The sequence below is a fragment of the Cavia porcellus genome, unplaced genomic scaffold (assembly GCF_034190915.1).
Source record: "Cavia porcellus strain 051 isolate PalLab524CR breed Dunkin Hartley unplaced genomic scaffold, mCavPor4.1 scaffold_7, whole genome shotgun sequence".
Lineage (NCBI taxonomy): Eukaryota > Metazoa > Chordata > Mammalia > Rodentia > Caviidae > Cavia > Cavia porcellus.
The window spans coordinates 25,214,300-25,239,753 of record NW_026947490.1 but is presented as its reverse complement, the minus strand read 5'-3'; positions in this window follow the sequence as shown (position 1 = coordinate 25,239,753).

Below are 25,454 nucleotides of genomic sequence, written 5' to 3'. Positions count from 1 at the left end.
GACTATTGTCTTCTTTGGAAGTCCTGTAATGTTTACAATGCCTAAGTTTTATTGGTCTTGTTCTCTACTGTTTTGTCCAACTTTATAATATCTAATAAGATAGACAATTCTTTTTAAGGAAACAAGGGACAACGTTGATAACCATTGTTGATAAACTTGTACTCTGTTCTACACCATGTGCTATGTCTATCCTTGGTATTGACTGACAGCTTTGTTTTGCCATATTTGACTGTATTCTTCCCCCCCCCCAAAGAAAGTAATAAGCACTAAGGAGTAATAAAATCCAAGATGTGTAAATTTTGTTGTAAAAAAGAGAGGGAAAAAAAAAAGAAAAAGAGCTCTAACGGATATAACAGCAAGTGTGTTTGGGGGTGTTAAATAGCTGACTTTATTAATGTTTTTGGAACATTGAACACAGCTGTTTGCAGTCTCCCTGTTTGAATGTCCACCTTGTGTTCTTTGATACTGTGATTTGAGGAACTATTTTCAAGAAGATAGTGTGTAATCTACTAGCAGGTGATTTCTTACTGTTATGTTTTTTTGTTTTGTTTTGTTTTGTTTTGTTTTTTGTAGTTCTGTATTGCGTGTACCCTTACGCCGCTTTGGTTTGTTTTGTGTTTTTCTCTTTTTCCTCTTAAATAAAAAAAAATGAGCCTTATGTTGATGGATATTCCCATGTTGTTTATGAGCTTTTGGTCATGAGTAGACTGGTCTGTTTCCAGGGTGAGCAGACCAGAGCTCTTGTTTTCTTAGCCTTGGGTTCTATATAGAATTATCAATTTCCAGGCAGACTAGAGAAACACTGTTATATTGGATGGTGGCCTAATTTCCTTACCGGATTAGTTGATTTGGTTTTGCTGGATCCTGCTGGCTAGTCCTCCTGTACTGGTCACTGGCTTCTGTTGACTATGGTGGATCTAAGACAGTTTCTATATCTTTTACAGCAATGGAGTTGGACAAGATTACAGTTTGAAACCCATTTTTAACGGCCCCAAACTTGCTGGATTTCATTTGTTAACCCAAACAATGTTCCTGATTTGAGTTTATTGAATCAGTGAGGCTTATATTCACTTTCTTTTGTACACAGTTATAGACAACTTAAATGGATAATTTAGAGCTTTCATGTACCTGTCAAATGTTAGTATTTCTACATTTTAGAGATCAACCTTAATTTTACCTATGAATGGGGGGGGCAGCCAAGAATTGGGGGGAGAATATCTAGATTATTTGGTAAGGATGCAACAGACATAGAGGAAACCATGGGCCAAACTTGGCCTCATCTTAGGTGGGTCTATTGGCTGCATTTTCACAATAAACTTTTGAGGGCCCAGTTCATCTGCATAACTTTTCCTGATCTCTGCTGCCAGTAAGCCTTGTGAAGCATCCATTTCATCTTTAACATTTGTGTGAGCTCTTGGACTAGGTCAGGTATGAATGGGAGTCAAATTCCTCATCCTAAAGTTACTAGTAATCCAAATCTTTGGATGATGGCTCCTAACAGCATATACTGTATCAACCTTGAATCCTGCTTGATCATGCTGTGTAGTCTTCTAGATAATTTGCTGCATTATCTGCCATTATGTTACTGTGGATTTTGTATTTTTGTTAGAGGGATTGCCCTGCATGTTTCTCTCTCTCTCTCTCTCTCTCTCTCTCTCTCTCTCTCTCTCTCTCTCTCTCTCTCTCTCTCTCCTCTCTCTCTCTTTCTTTCTCTCACTCTCTCTCTCTCATTTTTTGATTGGATGTCTCTCTGGTTTTGGTATCATGGTAATACTTGCTTCCAGAAATGGTTTTGGAAGTATTGTTCACTTTCATTTCATTAAAGTGTTTGAGTATAAGTGTCATTAGATATTCTGTAAATTTTTGTAGAATGCAGCAAGAAAATCATCAGGGCCTAGAATTTTTTTGTTGATACATTTTAATTGCATAACAATTTCTTGGACTGATACAAACTTATTTAGAATACTTATATCTTCTTGATTCTCTTTTGGAAATTAATATGCATCTAGGAATCTCTTCATTTCTGTTGTGTTTTCAATTTTATTAGACTATGGGTTTTTAAAGTAGGTTTTGATAATTTTCTGGATAGCCACATGATTTCTTGTGATTTCAAACTTCCATTTTTAATTGCTCTTGTTTTGTTCTTTTCTTTAGTATTTTGGATAAGGTTGGCTAGAGATTTAGCTATTTTATTTACTTGTAAAAGCAATTGTTTGATTCATGCTTTTCGCTGTTTTCTTAATGTTAGTTGAATTAACTTCTGCTCTGATCTTTAGTTTCCTGTTTTGTGTGAGATTTGAGATGAATTTGTTTTTCTTTTTCTAAAAGTTTGACATCCAACATAAAGTGTTTATTTGAGCTCATTCACTTTTCCTGATGTGAAAATTTAATGCTATAAGTTTCCCTTTTATGACAACTTTCTTTGTGTCTCATAAGTTCCACTATGTGGCATCAACATTTTCATTTAATTATAGAAAATAATTTCTTCCTTAATTTTCTCTGTGACTCATTGTTTGTTCAAAAGGGTGTTGTTCAGCTTCTGTGTATTTATGTACTTTTTGTGGTTTCTTTTGCAGTTGATTACCAATCTCATTTCACTATGTTCAAATAAAATTAATGGAATAATTTTATTCCTCTGTATTTTTCTAAGCATGTTCTATGCTCTAATATGTGTGCTATTTGGGTGATGTCCCATGTGCAGCTGAGAACAACTTGAATTTTGATGTTGTAAGGTTGACATTCTGTAAATTTTTGGACACCTATTTTTTTCACAGGTGTGTTTTAATTCTGATTTTATTTTGGATTTTTTGTATAGTTGATCCCTTTAACTGTGTAAGTCAGGTATTGAGATTTCCCAATATAATTATGTTATTGTTGATGTAATTACTCATGTCTGATATTTCTGTTATGTAGTCTTTTTTATATAGTTTTGTCAATTTTCAATGGAGTTTTAATTTCTGGATATCTCTTTGAGTCTGTTTCATACATTGATATTCCTTTATTATTCTTTCAAGATTTCCATCATTCTCCAATACTTCTCTTTTTTGTAAATCTAAGTTTTCTTTAAATATGCTCAGAAATTTTCTCATTATGTCTGTCATTTCTTCTTTTACTGAGATATTATTTCTGAGCTGATTATTTTGAAGCCTTATGAAATTGATTCCTTACCTCAACTGTTATCCCCTGAGAAATTTCACTTGTATAACTTCCAACATATCCCACGTCAATGTCTTCCAGACTTATGCATGGACTGGAGTTCTCGGATTGCATTTTACTCATTCGTCTTGGTATTTTTTTTTCAAATGAGCTGTTTGGGGAGTCCTAGACACTTTGCTTATTGATTGTCCATGTCTAATGTAGGAAATGAGCTAGAATCCTGAGTTTCTGTGACCGGGTTCCTGGGTAGGCATAAGGTGAGCATTTCTAGATAGGAGCAGCTACACTGATGGTGCCCTAATTGCTGCTTCTCTTAGTCCTTATAACATATCACTGAGACAAAATACCTGCTGCAAAGCTGGGAAAGGAAAAGTTTATTTCTTACAGGTTTTGGAGGTTTCAGTCCATACTTAGTTGCCTCTAAGGCAGGGTAGCAAGGCAGGGCCAAAGTTCAGGCAGCTGGAAACAGCAAGTGGAAAGCAGCAAAAGAGAGAGAGAGAGAGAGAGAGAGAGAGAGAGAGAGAGAGACATCTTCTTCCTGCCATTACATTGTATGCTGGCTCCACCCCTAGGCTGGTGTAGCACTGACATCATCAATCCAACCACTAGACAATGAATCAATCACAAATGTACAATGCAAGAGCATGAGGCTTGGGGGCCACCAACATAAACCATGACATTCCACTCTGACCCCCAGGAAACATGCACATCTTTTATTTAAAAAGACATTTAGTCTATCTTTAAGAGTTGCCAAAGTTCTAACACTTTCAGCATTACTGAAAAGTCCAAGTCCCAAGTCTCTTCCAAGATGTATGGCAAACTCTTAACTGTACCAACTGTACAACATTTCTGAAATGCAAAGGCACAAGATAAACATTTTCATTCCAAAAGTTACAAACAGGGGACTATAAAGCAATGGAAACAAAGCAAGTCCAACAGCCAGTAGGGTGAACATTAAGTCCTACAGTTCCATGCTCATCTTTTGATGCAATGTGGTTGCAAGCTCCAAAAGGCTTGAGTGATTCCCCTGCCATGGTACTTCTAGGAATTTCAGCTCCCACAACTTTTCTCTTAAACCTTCTGTGTCTGCTTTTTGCAGTTTTCTTTGGATGACTCATGTTCCTTGCTTTTCCAATTTTCTGGGGTCTCTGCAGAATCTTTAGTTTCACCCTTACATCTTTACAAACTTCTCTCTCAGAAGCACACTGCTTGGCCTCCTAGGCCCTTTACAATCGAAGTGGAAGCCTTCTGACTCTCAGAATTTGTGCATTTTCCTTGCACCTAAAATCAGCACTATGTGGATGCCACCAAGTTTTGCTGCCAGCTATAGCAGTAGCCAGGCTTTTTTCTCTCTTGGCTGTATGAATTTCTGGGCTCTGTTTACCTGATTGTGAGGAAAATCTTCTCTATGTTGCCATCATTCTGGAACTTCATGTTGCTGCAGCCATTCTGGAACCTCATGTGGCCTCTGTCGCCATTCTGGGGCATGATGCTCTGTATCTTTTCCCTCTGAACAAATTTTTTCTCTTTTGCAGTTTTGATGCTGTAAAGGGTGATGGCCTGCTGCTTCCTAGGATGACACATGGCAATCTTTCTTAACTCTCTGTTTCTTCTCAGCATTCAGAGTATCAGTTCTATCTTTACAACCCACAGGTTTACTGGAGTTTTTCTTCTTCCAAATTCACAGCATTGTAAACTATCCTGCTGGGCTCTTTGCTTGTGATCTGCAATATAAACTGGCTAAAAGCCCCAAACAATAACCATGACACAACCTCAACATTCAACTTCCTTGAAATTTACTTGGCCAGATTAATCATTACATTGCCCTTAGTCTTAGACTCAGGCAAAGTCTGTGGTTATAAGTAAAATGCACACAAACTCTCTGCAACCCATAAGACACATCATGGGCAGTTCAACAACCAATGCAGTCTTTCTTCCCAGCTGAAACCTTCCAAGTCTGGTCTTTACCATCAGGCTTTCTATCAGCCTTCTACTCTCTTGATCTCTGTTCAGACTCTCTTCTACAGAACACTCTCAGCTGCTCCAGCTCTATGCCTCCAGGCAACATGTCCAAACCTTTTCAAACTCTGTCCACAAGCCATTTCCAAAGGCTCTCAAATAACATAGTCAGGTATAGTCACAGCAAACAATTCCACTCCTGGGACTAAATTCTGTCTTAGTTACTTTTTACTGGTCACTGAGACAAAATATTTGATGCCAAAATTTGGAAAAGGAAAATTTTGTTTCTTACAGTTTTTGGAGTTTTGTCCATATTAGTTGGCTCCAAGGCAGGGTGGCATGGCAGGGCCACAGTTTATGGGAGCTGCAAACAGCAAGTGGAAACCAGGGAGAGAGACACATGTTCTTCCCTACCATTACATTGTATGCAGGCTCCATCCCTTGGTGGGTGCAGTAATGAAATCATCAATCCAAGCACTAGACTAAGAACCAATCACAAATGTGCAATGGAGATAGTGACAATGTTGTCATTAGAGAGAATGAAGGTTGTGCTGAGAAAGAGTGTACCAAAAGTAAGAAGGTAGCTTTTCTTTTGGAACTCTTCTAACTCTACACAAGGTTATTTTCTCTCTCACACATGACATCCAGGAATGAATAACTGAAGCCATCATCTAGAAGACACTTCATGATGGCTGAACCTGAACCAAAGACTGCTTTAAGTTTTTAATCTTTGCTCCTGCCCATGGAAATCTCAGGTATAATAAGCTGATGACATACGTATGTAAAATAAGACTTGCAAATATTTCCAGCACATACTATGATGACTATGCATATGGTGCAATGGTAAAAATCAAGCAAATGATCTTAATCATCACTTTGAACATGTATATTTTTGATGGTGAGCAGCCACAGGGCTGATAATGCAATGGAATGAGGTGTGATAGGAAAAATGTTTACATATAAATGTAAGAAGTTAGAGGCAACTTGAACAGGACCAAGTCTGATAATTTATTGCCATTCTGTGTGAGAAATTACCTTCTGAGGGAAAGAACCTCCATCTGGTCCCATGTCTCAAATATTTCACCACTTCCTTAAATTCTCAACATGAGAACTACACCTTCATTACAGCAGTCACTAGAACAAGCTTGTACCACACCCAAACCATACCTAACTGCACTGGACCCCAAGTGCTAAGGTCTACCTCATGATGTAAAAGAAATTTACACTTCCTCAAGTACTCATAGCTCAAAAATATATATTGAAGTCTAACTTGAGACTTGTGCCAACATCTTGCAGATAGGAGTTCCTCTTCAACACCCAATGGCCTCTGCCTTCTACTTTAGGATCATCACTTACGTTCATAGAAGGAAAGAGGCAGAGTGATGTAGGGATTCTCACCACAGGAGATGGAAACAGCTATGGAAGGAAAGATCCTTTAAGGGAAATACAAGATCCCCTTGCACCTGATGGCATCCAGAATAAAAATAAGCAAAGCAATCTTTCTCCCAAGTCAAAATAGTAGCAGGTTGTAAATCCATGTATGTTTCAATTAGAGAAAGCAATGTTCTTGTTATATTTATATTGAGCTCATTTAATATATTTATGTAATGTGAAATAATAAATCCATTATACCAGATCTAGAATTTCATGGCTGTTCTAATTATATTCTTTTTCCACATATCTGAGTATTTTTGAGACAAACTGTTGTTACTTTTGTAGATCAATTAATCTTCCAGTGGATCCTATCAGTGTCATTATCAGAGAGATCACTGCCTTATAATTGTCTTTAAATTTCCATTAAGCAGAACCCTAAGCATGTCTCTGAAGTGTACATCACACTTAGCCAAGTACTTCTTTGTAATCTGGAGATATTATCCATAGTGTGTTCACAATATTGTGTGTATATTTATGTTGCCTACTTCAGTGTTCCACTTACTACTTTGGACAGTTGGTGGTGACTTGTTTTGGACTGCATATCTTAGATTCAATAAAAATTCCATTACTGAGAAGGAGAGTTGCTGAGAATGACTAGGGTATGACTGACCTGCGTGGTTCCATAGTGAAGCTGTCTTTCTTCATTAGATTGTAAGAAATACCTCGGGGACTCAGTATTCTTCAGTCCTTCTCCAGGTGTCAGTGGGGCTTTGCTTATACCATCGCCTTCCTGACTCCTCCAGAAGCCAGTGTGTTAAACCTGTGCACAGTATTCCATTTTTCTCTGTGGTGATGCTACGGAGTACAGGATCACATTCATGTTGGACAAGCATACTACCACTGAGACACATACCTTGCTGAAGTCTATAGCTCCTCCTCTTTATTGTGCCTCAGCATCACCTGGAAGTTTCATGGAAATCTAAATAGCTCAGCTTACACACTGGGGATTGTGACTCAAGATAAACAGCTTAAAGTATTGAAGTCGAGTTTCAAAAATGGTAACTTGCTAGGGGGTTGAGCGGAGAGTCTCTCTGAAAAAATCATATTAGATGCTAGAATATGACAACATGGAGAGGGCCAGAAAAGTGGATAATGATTCTTATTAACCAAGACAGCACGGCTGGAGGATTTAAAGTCATTCTGAGACTGCAAAGGCTGATAACGGGAGGCTGCAAATCTCACACCTTTAATGCGGCAAACTGACCAGTGGACCCAACAGGAAAAGCTGTGTTGGCTTTTGGTGACTGCTGGAAATTGAGACCTGGGAGCCTGCAAAGCAGCCAGGACTGCCCCACTGCACCAGAGAAGATTGTGAAAAGCTCTGGAGCTCTGAAGCCGAACTCTGTGCAGTTCTCTGACCATTCCACACTGTGCTGGGAACGCAGTGAAGGCAAGCGCTGCAGTGTGCAGTAGACTCAAGAGGAAGACCTGCACCAAGCCCTGGTGAGTACTAGGGACTGGGTCCCATGGCTGCTGTGGCTGGCCAGAGAACATCTTGGAATCGGGCAGAGCCAGCCACCATGGTGACATCAATAACACAGAGTCTGGCAGAAGACATCTTAGAGTTGGGCAGAACCTGGGGCTTGGTGACATCACTGAGTCACTCCTGGCATAGAGAGGTCTGGTGGAGGACATCTTGAAATTGGGCAGACCCGCTGTCCTGGTGTTCCTGGCACAGAGAGGTCTGGAAGAGGACAGCTGAGATTTGGGCAGAACCCTGTGCCATGGTGACATTAGTCAGCTGCTTATGGCATAGAGAGATCTGGCAGGATCTGCTGGGCTGAACCAAGCTGCTGCTTGGGGCCCAATAAGCAGATACAAAACAGTCGCAACTCTGTGACATCCAGAAAGTACAGCCTAATTTAAGGATTGACTGGCACAGAGGCTAGAGGCTAGCCTGCACCATCCCTGCAATCCTGCCTACCCCAGATAACAGCAAATTGGGGAGGACAGCAAAACCTCAAGTCAGCACACTTCTGAAAGGCCCTAAGCAATTTGGAGAGGGCCAGAGACCCCCAGGACACTCCAATCTGAAAGAAACCAGAAACATGACAAGAGATAAAAATTTTTAAAAACTCTCCAGCTGTTCAACATGAGAAAATAAGCCCAGGAGAAGTAAACACTGAAGAGAACAAGCCCAGTGACCATCCAATACTGGACCCAGCATCAGCCAAAATTTAAAAATATCTCCATGATCTCATAGATGAATTTAAAGCTGTACTCCTGATCCAAGTGAGGTAAGATATAAAGAGATTAATTAAAGAAATGACAAGCCCCACCCAAGAGAACACAGATGGAAGAACTGAGGAAATCATACAAGAAAGAGAAACTTCTAAAGAAGAATTCATACATAACTTAGAATACATGAAACAGATCCAAAGAGATTACCAGGAAACTAAAAACTCCATTGAACCCTGGCAAAATGCCCTGAAAGAAACTAAAACCAGCCTTCTGAAACTTGAAGAGAGATTTATGACATATAATCATGAAAGAAAAAACCTCTTAAAAATAACAAGGAACCAGAAATAAACAATTCAAAGGCTAGAAGATGACAAAAGGATACATAAACTTAAGAATAAAGAATGTGAGTGAGGAAGCAGGAGCAACCAAAAATGAAATACAAAGAATATTCACAGATGTGTTAAAGCAAAATTTCCCATGTATAGCAAAAAGAAATAATATCCAGATAAAAGAGGCATACAGAACACCAGCTACCTACAACCAAAACAGATCTATGCCTAGACATATAATAATCGAGATTCCAGAAATCCACCAAAAGGACAGAATGTTAAAAGCAGCCAGAGAAAAGAAGCAGATTACCTACAACAGGAAAATTATCAAAATAACAACAGACTTATCAACACAAACTCTTAAGTCAAGAAGGGAGTGTGGAGAAATATTCCAAGTCCTGAAGAAAACAATATGCAACCAAGACTCATATACCCATCAAAACTCTCTCTCAAAATTAAGAGAAATAAGATGCTTCCAAGACAAGGAGGAACTGTGGAAATTCATGGCCACCAATCCAACCCTACAGAGAGTGCTGAAGGATATTCCAGAGAAAGAGAGGAAGGGATACCAGGATTCCAGCAACAGTGGCAGAGAGGCCTCAATGAACAGGGCAGACAGTGGAATGAGGGAATAAGGTGGACAAATTATAGCAGAAAAGTGGAGTAGCAGACATGAGGCAGAGATAGTAAGCTATAGTCTTTAGTATAGATAGTTCTGAAACACTATAAAAAAAGGCAGAGGTCATTGTTAATAGTATATCAGGATTTAAAAGACACAGTAGTCTTATCGCTGTATTTAGTTTGAATTTAATTTGTTCTTGTCTGTCCACTCATGTCAGATTTCAGGGCACAGACATCTGACCCAAAAATAGCAGGTTATACCATGGTAACTATCCTTACTTTCCTATTAACTTAAACTGAAATCCTGTATTACTTACATTGTCTTACTATGACTGATCTTAATTGAATCTGATTCATAAGACCATGGGCTTGCCTTGGCTGATTTTATTTGAATTTGGTATGCTTGTTAGTATCAACCCTAAAAATAGAGGCAACTACTCTGAAGATAACAAGATGTAAAGGATATCCATACTGGTATTAATTATTAACAGCTCTCAAATCCTACAATGCTTTCAAAGTTGTGTTTTTATAAAAATAGGTAATACTCTGTTTAACTATATTAAGCCAATGATGTGGACAAATCTATTGAAAATAAGAGAAAACATAGTAACTATGGAAGATCACCTATATTGTGGTCTTATATGTCTTATCCATTGCATGTTTTTCTAGGAATTTGTTTTGCTGTCTTGTTATGACTTGTTTTTCCCTGTAATACAGAGAGGATAGATATATATGTAGAAATTCACACATGAGGTTTTTTTTAAATTATTTAAGGGAACAGATTACATAATGCAGGATGTAATGAACATATACTCTGAAGAAGAGAAACTAAGTAACCAAATGCTAATTTTGTAGCATTATGATATAAATCCTAGCAATATTATTATTCACTGATCAGAATGATATTAGTCTAGTCTCTTAAGTTCAATTTCAGTATATGTAAAGATGGGGACAGCTACCATGAAAAGAATGAGAGATGTGATGGTAGTTATTATTGTCTTCCCCAATGTTAGATCTTGAAGACCTAAAAAGCCTTCATCATCCTTTAATGATTTGATTAGTTGTATAATATGCAATATGTATATAATGTGGGTGAAGATGGGGACAACTATTTGTAAGAAACTAGAGACAGTTAGATAGACAGTGAAGATCTCCAGTGGACTTGCTTTGAAATCTGTATTTCTTTAAATTGTTTTTTTAACTGTTTTGTTCTGTTTTGATATGTTTAATCTTACCCTCTTTGAGATGTAAAACAAGTGTGTAGGACTGATAACCATATTACTGAGTTTTTGTTTGATCATTGAGCAGAACTGTTTGCAGTGTCACTTTTTGAATGTCATTTTAAATACTTTAATTTTGTAACCTGAACAGCTATTTCTAAGATGACAATATGTAACTTATCAACCAGCGATTTCTTACCATTTATTTTTCTGTAATTTTGTATTATTTCTACCCTTTTTTATCTCCATGTATTTTTTGTTTCCTTTTCTTTAAATAAATAAAAAAATATTGAAGTCACCCAGGAAAACAATGGAAGAAATTGTAACCAGAGATATTATAACTGAGAATTCCACAATAAGAAAAGTCCTCAAATGAGTAAGCTAGTAATGCATCTCAAAATATTAGGAAAAAAAGAGCAATCAAATTCAAAAGTTATTGAGTGATATGAATTATTAGAATCTAAACAAAAGTTAATGAAATTCAAACTAAAAAACAATAAAAAGTATCAGTGAATGAAATAATTTGTTCTTTTTAAAGATTAATAAGTAGCCTTCCGCTCATGTTACAAAAGAAGAGGAAAACAAACATTAATACAGTAGAAATGAGAGTGGAAGCTCAGCATAAAGCATATTTCACAGCTAGGGAACCAGACTCAGCCATACGTAGGGATCCAGACTCAATAGTTGCTAATGTGTGGTATATATAATAGGAGGAATAAGAAACTCAGAAAAGTACAAAACAACAGTGCAAATTCAAGACAGTGAGTGAAAGAAGGCACCAGAGTGATAAGGTTAGGCCCAGGTGTGGGGGCATATGCTAACACTTGGTGGGACCAGTAAGACACAGACCAGGCCCTGACCAATGTGCACACACAATTACTGGTGAAACCAGCAGCATAGAACCGGCAGAAACAACTATGATGGATCAGCAATTGGTAAGCTACATGAATTAGCCTATGCCTCGGCACACAGACACAGAAAGTAGACATGGATGAGGCCACCCCTCCCAGACACAATAACCAGAGGTTATGATCCACCTGGCTGGATTACACAACATATTTTTGGGAACTTGCTTGGACACTACTACAAACCTGTGAATACCAAAAGAACTTTATTGCTTTTATTTCATTTTTTCTAATTGGTTATCCTTTTTCCTTCTGGTTGGAGTATTTTGTTTTGTTCTTTTTTGTTTTGGTTGTTGGTTTTATTTTCATTCTCTCTTTTGTTTCATTAACTAGGCTTTTTAATTTTTGTTTGCTTCTACTCATATTTGCTCTCTTTCATGAACTACCTATTAAAATTATGATATCTTTGAGTGAAGACTGTCTGTTTCTTCCTGATTCACTTCAAAACACACTTCCTCTTTCATCCTTCCTTTCCTGTGTCCTCTAACTTGCCAAAACTTGCATGATTGATTATCCTTTATCATTTGGCCTTTTTCTGCTATATTTGACCTCAATATGCTCTAGCTTGTCCCCTTCCAATATTGACACAACTCCCACCCCCACAGTAGGGTAAAATCATTCTGCTAAAAGGGAAATTATTTTATACTACCTCTTGGTATATGTTGAATTTTGTAATATAACTGTAGGACTTGATCCTGTGGTCAAAATTATCAGGATAATAGTTAACACAACTTGTCAGTAGCTCAGCTGTCCTAGATGCTACATTGCTATTGCTAGCTGAATTAACTTAGACAGTATTAATACATGTTATAATTTATTTTCCTCCCTTAAGTGATAATTATATTGTTCCACAATCATCACTATAGTCTAGTACCACAGGAATGGGTACTAAGCCAAATTGCAAACTTTCATACTCAACAAATATGGAAGGTAGGTTCTTGAAGTAGACATAAAGAACCATATGTGTTCTTTTTTAAATCTTGGGAACTAGGTTGCTGGGTGTGAATTCCTGCCCACCAACTGAGGCCCAGGGAAAGTTTAGGACCACTGCTCCCAGTGGTTAAGGAGACACCCATCTTCCAATCACACTAAATGGGGCTCTGCAGGTTTTGTGCCTGCCTGGGGAATGCCTACTGACCTTTCAATCCAGAGAACTTGGGCTGCCTGGGGTGAATTTCAGCACACCAGCATGGGCCTGGGAAGAGTTTAAGATCATCAGTCCCAGTGGTTAAGTCCCCGCCCAGGTTCCAGCCAAACTAGATGAGGCATGGGAGGTTTTGTGGCCAGATAAGACAATGTACAACAAACTTCTTCAATCAGGGGAGCTGAGGGAACATGAAATGAGTTGCAGGGGAGAGCTTTGGACCATCACCCACAGTGGTTAGGTGCCCGCCAAGCTTTATGGAATACTGGAGGTGACATAGGAGGTCCTATGGACCTGACTGGACCACACTCAGCAACCTCCATTGGTACGAGGAGCAGAGGGCATAGGATACAATTTCCAGCACAACCAGAGGAAGCTTTGAAACATCAATAGAAACACAGAAATATAGGAAAATGACAAAATGAAAGACCAAAAATGCAATCTCAAACCTCCAGCCCATCCCAAGAAAGTTGAGGATCCATATACATGGAAGAAAATATATGCCATACACCTGAAATAGCTGAAATAATAGCAACTGAAATAAAGAGCAACTCCTGGAAGCTTTAAAGGAATCCAAATTAGAAATAATCCCTCAAGTAAAAGAAGAAATGATAAAAGTAATAAAGGAGATGTTAAACACATCTAAAGAAGAAATGGTTAAAAAATTAGAGGAAAAACGAAAAAGATAGAATCTCTGGATGAACAATATATGAAAAAAACAGACTACACGAAACAGATTCAAAGAGATATACAGGAAATCAAAAAGTCCATGGAAAGTTGTCAAAACTACCTCATTGAAAGTGAAGACAGGCATCGGTGTGCAGAGGAGGAGCTGGGCAGATCTGGAGTGCCTGCATCAGCCCTTTCCTTTGTCTGGAGGACTGTGAATATCTCTGCAAGCAGGGAGGGATCGCAGGTTCCTGAGGCACCTCGGCCTGTGGTGAGTGCTCAGCACACTCTGCCCAAATCTCAGACTGTTCCGGACCCCCCAGGCTTCTGGGTGCAGTGAAGTGGAGCAGTGGGTTAGAGGCCACTACATCCACCTCCCCATCCCCACTGCACTTGGAGGTCTGCTGAGCTCCTGATGGGTGGGCGGGCCCACACTATCCCCCGAGCCCAGCCAGCCTGTTTTGCTGCCGCTCCTAGCCATCGGTGTGCACAGGAGGAGCTGGGTGGATCTGGGGTGCCTGCATGCACCTCTCTGTGTGTCAGGAGGCCTGTGGATATCTTGGCCCAGACTGTTTGGGACCCTCCAGGCTTTCAGGTGCAGTGAAGGGGAGAGGTGGGTTTGAGGCCTCTACATCTGCCTTCCCATCCCGGTTGCACTTGGAGAACTGCTGAGCTCCCAACAGATGGGCGGGCCCACACTATCCTCCCCTCCCCCCAGCCCAGCCTGTTTTGCTGCCACGCCTAACGATGGGTGGGCAGAGGAGGAGCTGGGCAGATCTGGGGAGCCTGTATCGGCCTCTCTGTGTGTCTGGAGGACTGTGGATATCTCTGCAAGCAGGGAGGGATCACAGGCTCCTGAGGCACCCCAGCCTGTGGTGAGTACCCTACCCCAGCTGCAATTGAAGAGCTGTGGAGCTTCCAAGGGGCAGGTGGGTGCACAGTGTCCCTGAGGCCCAGCTTGTCTGGAACTGTGGAGTTCTGAGCAGGCAGAGGAGGGCCATTGGTTCTGCAGGCCCAAGGGCTTGGTATAGCGTGGTGCCAGAGTCTCAGTAGCTGCAAACATAGAAGGGGATTTTCAACAGATCCTGAGGAAGCTTTCAAATAACACTTGAAACACAGAAATATAGGAAAATGACAAAACGAAAGATCAGATCACAACCTCAAACCTCCAGCCCATCTCAAGAAACCCTAGGAGGAATGTATTTAGAAGAAAATATATCCCATCCACCTCATATATCGGACACAATAGCTACTGAAATTGACAAGCAACTCCAGGAAGCTTTAAAGAAATTCAAACTCGAAATAATCTGCCACATAAAAGCAGAAATGATAAAAGAAATGAAAGAGATTCTAAATATATCTAAAGAAACCACAAATAAAAAATTGGAGGAACTAAACAAAAAGATAGAATCCCTAGATGAGCAATATAAGAAACAAACAGAATACATAATGCAGATGCACAGAGATATACAGGAAATAAAAAACTCCACTGAAAGTTGTAAAAACCGCCTGAATGAAAGTGAAGATAGAATTTCAGACCTTGAAGACAGGCTTGAAGCTAGTGAACAGGAAAGGAAAGATCTTTTAAAAATAACAAGGAATCAGGAAACAAGAATTCAACAACTGCAAGACGATGCAAAGAAGAATAACATAAGAATGATAGGGATTAATGAAAAAGAAGGAGACAACATAAAGGATATCAAGAGGATATTTAGAGAAGTAATAGTTGAAAATTTCCCAAACATGGGCAGAGGAGGAGCTGGGCGGATCCGGAGTGCCTGCAGAAGCCCCTTCCTTTGTCTGGAGGAGTCAATATTTCTGGAAGCAGGGAGGGATCCCAGGTTCCTGAGGCACCTCGGCCTGTGGTGAGTGGCCAGCACAGTCTGCCCAAATCTCAAACTGTTCCGGACCCCCCAGTCTTCTGGGTGCAGTGAAGTGGAGCAGTGGGTTAGACGCCACTACAGCCGCCTCCCGATCCCGGCTACACGTGGAGTTCTGCGGAGCTCACCGGGTGGGTGGGCCTACACTATCCCCCACCCAGCCCAGCCGCGCCTAGCCATCTGCATGCAGAGGAGGAGCTGGGCGGATCTGGAGTGCCCGCAGAAGGCCCTTCCTTCGTCTGGAGGACTGTAGATATCTCTGCAAGCAGGGAGGGATCACAGGCTCCTGAGGCACCCCAGCCTGTGGTGAGTACCCTAACCTGGCTGCGATTCAAGAGCTGTGGATCTACCAAGGGGCAGGTGGGTGCACAGTGTCCCTGAGGCCCAGCTTGTCTGGAACTGCGGAGTTCTGAACAAGCAGAGGAGGGCCATTGGTTATGCAGGCCCAATGGCCTGGGGTAGAGTGGTGCCAGAGTCTCAGGAGCTGCAAACATAGAAGGGGATTTTCAACAGATCCTGAGGAGGCTTTCAAATAACACTTGAAACACAGAAATATAGGAAAATGACAAAATGAAAGACCAAATTACAACCTCAAACCTCCAGCCCATCTCAGGAAACCCTAGGAGGAATGTATTTAGAAGAAAATATACCCCATTCTCCTCATATATCAGACACAATAGCTACTGAAGTTGACAAGCAACTCCAGGAAGCTTTAAAGAAACTCAAACTCGAAATAATCTCCCAGATAAAAGAAGAAATGATAAAAGAAATGAAAGAGATTCTAAATATATCTAAACAAAACACAGACAAAAATTGGAGGAACTAAACAAAAAGATAGAATCCCTAGATGAGCAATATAAGAAACAAACAGAATACATAATGCAGATGCACAGAGATATACAGGAAATAAAAAACTCCACTGAAAGTTCACCTTAATGAAAGTGAAGATAGAATTTCAGACGTTGAAGACAGGATTGCAGCTACTGAACAGGAAAGGAAAGATCTTTTAAAAATAACAAGGAATCAGGAAACAACAATTGAACAACTGCAAGATGATGCAAAGAAGAATAACATAAGAATGATAGGGATTAATGAAAGAGAGGGAGACAACATAAAGTATATCAAGAGTATATTTAGAGAAGCAATAGCTGAAAATTTCACAAGCATGAGATCAGAAACTGACATCAGGATCAGTGAAGCATATAGAACTCCAAATAGTCATAACCAAAATAAAACTACACCCAGACATATAATAATCACCATCCCAGAAATCCAACACAAGAATAGATTATTAAAAGCTGTCAGAGAGAAAAGACAGATCACTTATAAAGGAAAACCTATTAGAATCACAGCAGATTTCACATCAAAACACAATAAAGCCAAGAAGAGCATGGAGTGAAGTATTCCAATCCTAAAGCAAAATGATTTCCAACCTAGACTGATATATCCTGCAAAACTATCATTCAAAATAGATGGTGAAATACGATACTTCCATGACAAAGAACAGCTGAGGAACTTCATGAACACCAAACCAACCCTGCAAAAAATATTGAAAGACAGTTTAGATACACAAAGGAAAAAACCACTAAGCAAAGCAAATAATTAAACAGAACAGAAAGATAAAGATGCAACAGCAGAGAGATAACATTCCTACAATTAACCAGCATTTCACAGTAATAACCATTAATGTAAATGGTCTCAATGCACCAATCAAAAGAAACAGACTAGCAGAATGGATCAAGAAACAAAATCCAACCATATGCTGTTTACAGGAAACCCATCTAACCCAGAAGGATACTCACAGACTGAAAGTCAAAGGATGGAAAACAATTCTTCATGCAGCAGGAATCCAATAAAAGACAGGAGTAGCCATTCTGTTTGCAGACAACGTGAACTTTAAACCAACAATGACCATAAAGGATAAAGAAGGTCACTACATACTCGTAAGGGGAAAACTCAAAGAGGAAGAGATAACTATCTTAAATATATACACACCAAACTCTAGAGCACCCAGTCATATAAAACAATAATTAACAGAAATGAAAACTCAAATTATCAGTGACACAATTGTAACAGGAGACCTTAATACATCACTGACACCAAGGGACAGATCAACCAGACAGAAAATGAGCAAAGAAATAACAGAACTGAATCACACCTGTGAACAAATGGGTTTGATAGACATATACAGAATGTTCCACCCAACAACATCAGAATACACATTCTTCTCAGCAGTACATGGATCATTTTCTAAAATAGACCATATATTAGCTCACAGAACATATTTAAGCAAGCGCAAAAGAGTTGAAATCATCCCTTGCATATTATCGGATCATAGCGCTCTGAAATTAGAAATTAATGACAAAAGATACTGCAAAAATTCCGCAAACACATGGAAACTAAATAACACACTCTTGAGTAATCAGTGGGTAACAGAAGAAATTAAAGAACAAATTAAACAATACCTAAAAGAAAATGAAAATGCAGATACAACTTACCGGAATCTGTGGGATGCAATGAAAGCCGTTCTGAGAGGAAAATTTATTGCACTGAGTTCCCACATCAGGAAAACAGAACGAATACAAATAAATAACTTGATGCTACACCTCAAACAGCTAGAAAAAGAAGAGCAAGTCAAGCCCAAAGCCAAAAGAAGAGAGGAAATTATAAAAATCAGAGCAGAAATCAATGCAGTAGAGACTAAGCAAACAATCCAAAGAATCAACGAATCAAAGAGTTGGTTCTTGGAAAGAATAAATAAAATCAATAAGCCCCTAGCCAACCTTATTTTAAAAAGGGAAGAAAAAGCTCAAATTCATGCAATAAGAAATGAAAAAGGAGAAGTCACTACAGACCTAATAGAAATACAGAAGATCATCAACACCTATTTCGAAAACTTCTACTCTCAAAAGTTTCATAACACAGAAGAAATAGACAGATTCTTAGAAGCATATGAAGTGCCAAAGCTAGATCAAGAGAATGTAAAACTGTTGAATAACCCAATCTCTGTTACTGAAATTGAAAATGTAATTAAGTCCTTACCCACCAAGAAGAGCCCAGGCCCAGATGGATTCACTGCAGAATTCTACAAGAAATACAAGAAGACCTAATGCCGACACTCCTAAAACTATTCAATGAAATTGAAAGGGAAGCAATCCTTCCTAAGTCATTCATGGAAGCAAATATCACTCTAGTACCAAAACCTGAGAAAGACCCAACTAAAAAAGAGAACTATAGACCGATCTCCCTAATGAACACAGATGCAAAAATCCTCAATAAAATATTGGCAAATAGGATCCAGCAAATCATCAAGAAGATTATACACCATGACCAAGTGGGATTCATCCCAGGAATGCAAGGATGGTTCAACATACACAAATCAATAAATGTAATCCACCATATCAGTAAAGCCAAAAATAAGAATCACATGATCATTTCTATAGATGCAGAAAAAGCCTTCGATAAGGTCCAACATTTATTCATGATAAAAACTCTACAGAAAATAGGAATAGATGGTCTTTACCTCAATATAATAAAGGCCATTTATGACAAACCAACAGCCAGCATCATACTAAATGGCCAAAAATTGAAAGCCTTTACTTTAAAATCGGGCACAAGACAAGGATGTCCTTTATCACCACTCCTATTTAATATAGTACTGGAAGTACTAGCCAGAGCAATTAGGCAAGAAAGAGAAATAAAAGGGGTAAAGATAGGAAAAGAAGAATTAAATTATCATTGTTTGCAGATGACATGATACTCTACATAGAAGACCCCCTAAACTCCATTGAAAGACTCTTACATACAATAAATAAATTGAGTAATGTGGCTGGATACAAAATCAATACTCAGAAATCAATAGCATTCCTATACACGAACAACAAAATCACAGAGAGGGAAATAAGAGAAACTGGACTATTCACATTAGCAAGCAAAAAAATGAAATATTTAGGAATTACTCTTACGAAAGAAGTGAAAGACTTATACAGTGAAAATTATAATACACTGAAAAAGGAAATTGAAGATGATCTCAGAAAATGGAAAGACATCCCTTGCTCATGGATAGGAAGAACAAACATTGTGAAGATGGCCATTCTCCCAAAACCCTTATACAGATTCAATGCAATCCCAATAGAAATACCATCAACATACCTTACAGATCTAGAGAAATCACTCCTAAATTTCATCTGGAACCAGAAGAGACCTAGAATCGCAAAGGCAATTCTAAGCAGCAAAGACAAAGCAGGAGGCATCACAATCCCTGACTTGAAGTTATACTACAAAGCAACAGTAGTAAAATCAACATGCTGTTGGAATCAAAACAGAGCCGAAGATCAATGGAATAGATTAGAAGATATAACCACAACTACAAACACACTCCACCACCTTATCTTTGATAAAGGAGCAAAGCAGGTTCACTGGAAGAATGACAGTCTCTTTAATAAATGGTGCTGGAAAAACTGGCTCTCCATTTGCCGAAAACTAAAGCTAGACCCATGTCTATCACCATGTACTAAATTAAAATCTAAATGGGTCAAAGATCTGAATATTAAAACAGAAACACTAAATCTATTGGAAGACAAATTGAGTAGAAACCTTGGAGACATAGGAGTAGGTAGAGAATTCATGAACAGGACTCAAACCGCACGGGAAATACTTCCCAGAATCAATAACTGGGACCATTTCTTATTAAAAAGTTTCTGCATGTCAAAAGAAATCTCCAGCATAGTGAAAAGAAAACCCACAAACTGGGAAAAGATTTCAGTGAACTCTCTCTCAGACAAGGGACTCTTGTCTAAAACATATAAAGAATTAAAAAACTCAGACCTCCAAAATTCAAAGATCCAATCAAAAATGGGCATCTGAGATTAATATGCAATTCTCAGATGAAGAAATGCAAATGACAAATAAATACATGAAAAAATGCTCATCATCATTGGTCATTAGAGAAATGCAAATTAAAACCATGCTGAGATACCATCTCACTCCTGAAAGAATGGCCAGGATCAAGAAAACCAACAACAAATGCTTCGGAGGCTGTGGGGAAAAAGGAACTCTCCTGCACTGTTGGTGGGAGTGTAGACTGGTACAGCCTTTGTGGAGGTCTGTCTGGAGATTTCTCAAAAAGTTGGGACTGGAAATCCCATTTATTCCAGCTATTCCACTTCTAGGCATATTCCCAGAAGAACTGAAAGCATCATACCACAGTGATATATGTGCACCTATGTTTATAGCAGCACAATTTGTAATCGCCAGATCTTGGAAACAACCCAAGTGTCCATCAACTGAGGAATGGATAAAAAAGTTGTGGTATTTCTATACAATGGAGTATTATTCAGGTATAAAGAAGGATCACATTGAGATATCTATCAATAAATGCGCGCAGCTTGAGACTGTACTCATAAGGGAAATAAATCAATCTTGCATGTATGAATACCGAATAGTTTCCCTAATGTAAGTAATGATTCAAATATATAAAAATGTGTGGTAATCATGATTCCCCATTATGTGGCCTTGAAGCCTTATAAAATTTTCACTTATTAATTAGAAAGGCTTTATTCTGGGCTTCTTGATATGGAAATATTTGAAGCTATAGTATATGAAGTTTTATCCAAATATTTTAAGGAAAAAGACAGACACTATGGTAACTACTATTAAATCGGGTTATTTGGTGGTGAAGCACGAGGTTGCTAAAACAGTCATGCTTTGACCTCTATTGTTATATTGTTACGTCCCGTTTTAACTCAATCTCTCCCTTATTCTTTAAAAAATTATTTAGTTATTTCTTATGTTTGTTTAAATTAAGGGGAAAAATTTTTAAAAAATTAGGATATATAATAGTAACTCTTTTTGGTTTCCTATTAACATGTTTTGAAGTACTGTAATACTCCCACGATCTTGTTTTGACTGATTAGACTCTGTTCCATTCTGTGCGATAGTATCAAGTTTGAGGGTATAGGCAACTACTTTGAAGGCAATAAGATTCACTAAGATGCCCATTCTGGTTTGACTATTGTCTTCTTTGGAAGTCCTGTAATGTTTACAAGGCCTAAGTTTCATTGGTCTTGTTCTCTACTGTTTTGTCCAACTTTATAATATCTAATGAGATAGACAATTCTTTTTAAGGAAACAAGAGACAACGTTGATAAGCATTGTTGATAACCTCGTACTCTGTTCTACATCATGTACTATGTCTATCCTTGGTTTTGACTGACAGCTTTGTTTTGCCATATTTGACTTTATTCTCTCCCCCCCCCAAAAAAGTAATAAGAACTAAGGAGTAATAAAATCCAAAATGTGTAAATTTTGTTGTAAAAAAGAGAGGGGAAAAAAAGAGCTCTAACGGATGTAACAGCAAGTGTGTTTAGGGGTGTTAAATAGCTGACTATATTAATGTTTTTGGATCATTGAACACAGCTGTTTGCAGTCTCTCTGTTTAAATGTCCACTTTGTATTCTTTGATACTGTGATTTGAGCAACTGTTTCCAAGATGATAATATGTAATCTATTAACAGGTGATTTCTTACTGTTATGTTTTTTTTTCTTTGTAGTTCTGTATTATGTGTACCCTTACACCGCTTTTTTTGTTTTGTTTTGTGTTTTTCTTTTTTTCCTCTTAAATAAAATTAAAAAAAAAAACTGAAGACAGAATTTCAGACCTCAGCAACAAGATTGCAGTGAGTGAACAGGAAAGGAAAGGTCTTCCAAAAATAACAAGGAATAAGAAAATAACAATTCGGTCTGCAGAGGAGGAGCTGGGCAGATCTGGGGTGCCCTCACTGGCCTCTCTGCGTGTCTGGAGGACTCTGGATATCTGCGCCCAGACTGCTGGAGTTCCCTCAGGCTTCCAGGTGCAGTGAAGGAGAGAGGTGGGTTTGAGGCTTCCACATCAGCCTCCCCATTCCCGGCTTCACTTGGAGACCTGCTGAGCTCCCCATAGGTGGGCTGGCCCACACTACCAGCCTAGCCCAGCCTGTTTAGCTGCCGCGCCTGGCCATAGGCCTGCAGAGGAGGAGCTGGGCAGATCTGGGGTGCCCTCACTGGCCTCTCTGCGTGTCTGGAGGACTCTGGATATCTGCACCCAGACTGCTGGAGTTCCCTCAGGCTTCCAGGTGCAGTGAAGGGGAGCGGTGGGTTTGAGGCTTCCACATCAGCCTCCCCATTCCGGCTTCATTTGGAGACCTGCTGAGCTCCCGATAGGTGGGCTGGCCCACACTACCAGCCTAGCCCAGCCTGTTTAGCTGCCGTGCCTGGCCATAGGTCTGCAGAGGAGGAGCTGGGCAGATTTGGGGTGCCTGCATCGGCCTCTCCATGTGTCTGTAGGACTGTGGATATCTCTGCAACCAGGGAGGGTCCACAGGTTCCTGAAGCACTGCGGCCTGTGGTGAGTACCCTAACCCGGGTGCAATTGAAGAGCTGTGGAGCTTCCAAGGGGCAGGTGGGCGCACAGTGTCCCTGAGGCCCAGCTTGTCTGGAACTGCGGAGTTCTGAGCAGGCAGAGGAGGGCCACTGGTTCTGTAGGCCTAATGGCTTGGGGTAGCGCGGCGCCAGAGTCTCAGTAGCTCCAAACATAGAAGGGGATTTTCAACAGATCCTGAGGAAGCTTTCAAATAACACTTGAAACACAGAAATATAGGAAAATGACAAAATGAAAGACCAAATTCCAACCTCAAACCTCCAGCCCATCTCAAGAAACCCTAGGAGGGACTTATACAGAAGAAAATATATCCCATCCACCTCATATATCGGACACAGTAGCCACTGAAATTGACAAGCAACTCCAGGAAGCTTTAAAGAAATTCAAACTCGAAATAATCTCCCAGATAAAAGAAGAAATGATAAAAGAAATGAAAGAGATTCTAAATATATCTAAAGAAAACACAGATAAAAAATTGGAGGAACTAAACAAAAAGATAGAATCCCTAGACGAGCAATATAAGAAACAAACAGAATACATAATGCAGATGCACAGAGATATACAGGAAATAAAAAACTCCACTGAAAGTTGTAAAAACCGCCTTAATGAAAGTGAAGATAGAATTTCAGACCTTGAAGACAGGATTGCAGCTAGTGAACAGGAAAGGAAAGATCTTTTGAAAATAACAAGGAACCAGGAAACAACAATTCAACAACTGCAAGACAATGCAAAGAAGAATAACATAAGAATGATAGGGATTAATGAAAGAGAGGGAGACAACATGAAGGATGTCAGGAGGATATTTAGAGAAGTAATAGCTGAAAATTTCCCAAGCATGAGATCAGAAACTGACATCAGGATCAGTGAAGCATATAGAACTCCAAACAGTCATAACCAAAATAAAACTACACCCAGACATATAATAGTCACCATCCCAGAAATCCAACACAAGAATAGATTATTAAAAGCTGTCAGAGAGAAAAGACAAATCACTTATAAAGGAAAACCTATCAGAATCACAGCAGACTTCTCAGCACAAACGATAAAGTCAAGAAGAGCATGGAGTGAAGTATTCCAGATCCTAAAGCAAAATGATTTCCAACCAAGACTGATATATCCTGCAAAACTATCATTCAAAATAGATGGTGCAATACGATACTTCCATGACAAAGAACAGCTGAGGAACTTCATGAACACCAAACCAACCCTGCAAAAAATATTGAAAGACAGTTTAGATACACAAAGGAAAAAACCACTAAGCAAAGCAAATAATTAAACAGAACAGAAAGATAAAGATGCAACAGCAGAGAGATAACATTCCTACAATTAACCAGCATTTCACAGTAATAACCATTAATGTAAATGGTCTCAATGCACCAATCAAAAGAAACAGACTAGCAGAATGGATCAAGAAACAAAATCCAACCATATGCTGTTTACAGGAAACCCATCTAACCCAGAAAGATACTCACAGACTGAAAGTCAAAGGATGGAAAACAATTCTTCATGCAGCAGGAATCCAAAAAAAGGCAGGAGTAGCCATTCTGTTTGCAGACAACGTGAACTTTAAACCAACAATGACCATAAAGGACAAAGAAGGTCACTACATTCTCGTAAGGGGAAAACTCAAAGAGGAAGAGATAACTATCTTAAATATATACGCACCAAACTCCAGAGCACCCAGTTATATAAAACAATTATTAACAGAAATGAAAACTCAAATTATCAGTAACACAATTGTAACAGGAGACCTTAATACATCACTGACACCAAGGGACAGATCAACCAGACAGAAAATGAGCAAAGAAATAACAGAACTGAATCACACCTGTGAACAAATGGGTTTGATAGACATATACAGAATGTTCCACCCAACAACATCAGAATACACATTCTTCTCAGCAGTACATGGATCATTTTCTAAAATAGACCATATATTAGCTCACAGAACATATTTAAGCAAATGCAAAAGAGTTGAAATCATCCCTTGCATATTATCGGATCATAGCGCTCTGAAATTAGAAATTAATGACAAAGGATACTGCAAAAATTCCGCAAACACATGGAAACTAAATAACACACTCTTGAGTAATCAGTGGGTCACAGAAGAAATTAAAGAAGAAATTAAACAATACCTAAAAGAAAATGAAAATGAAGATACAACTTACCGGAATCTGTGGGATGCAATGAAAGCCGTTCTGAGAGGAAAATTTATTGCACTGAGTTCCCACATCAGGAAAACAGAACGAATACAAATAAATAACTTGATGCTACACCTCAAACAGCTAGAAAAAGAAGAGCAAGTCAAGCCCAAAGCCAAAAGAAGAGAGGAAATTATAAAAATCAGAGCAGAAATCAATGCAATAGAGACTAAGAAAACAATCCAAAGAATCAACGAATCAAAGAGTTGGTTCTTTGAAAGAATAAATAATCGATAAGCCCCTAGCCAACCTTATTAAAAAAAGGAAAGAAAAAGCTCAAATTCATGCAATAAGAAATGAAAAAGGAGAAATCACTACAGACCCAATAGAAATACAGA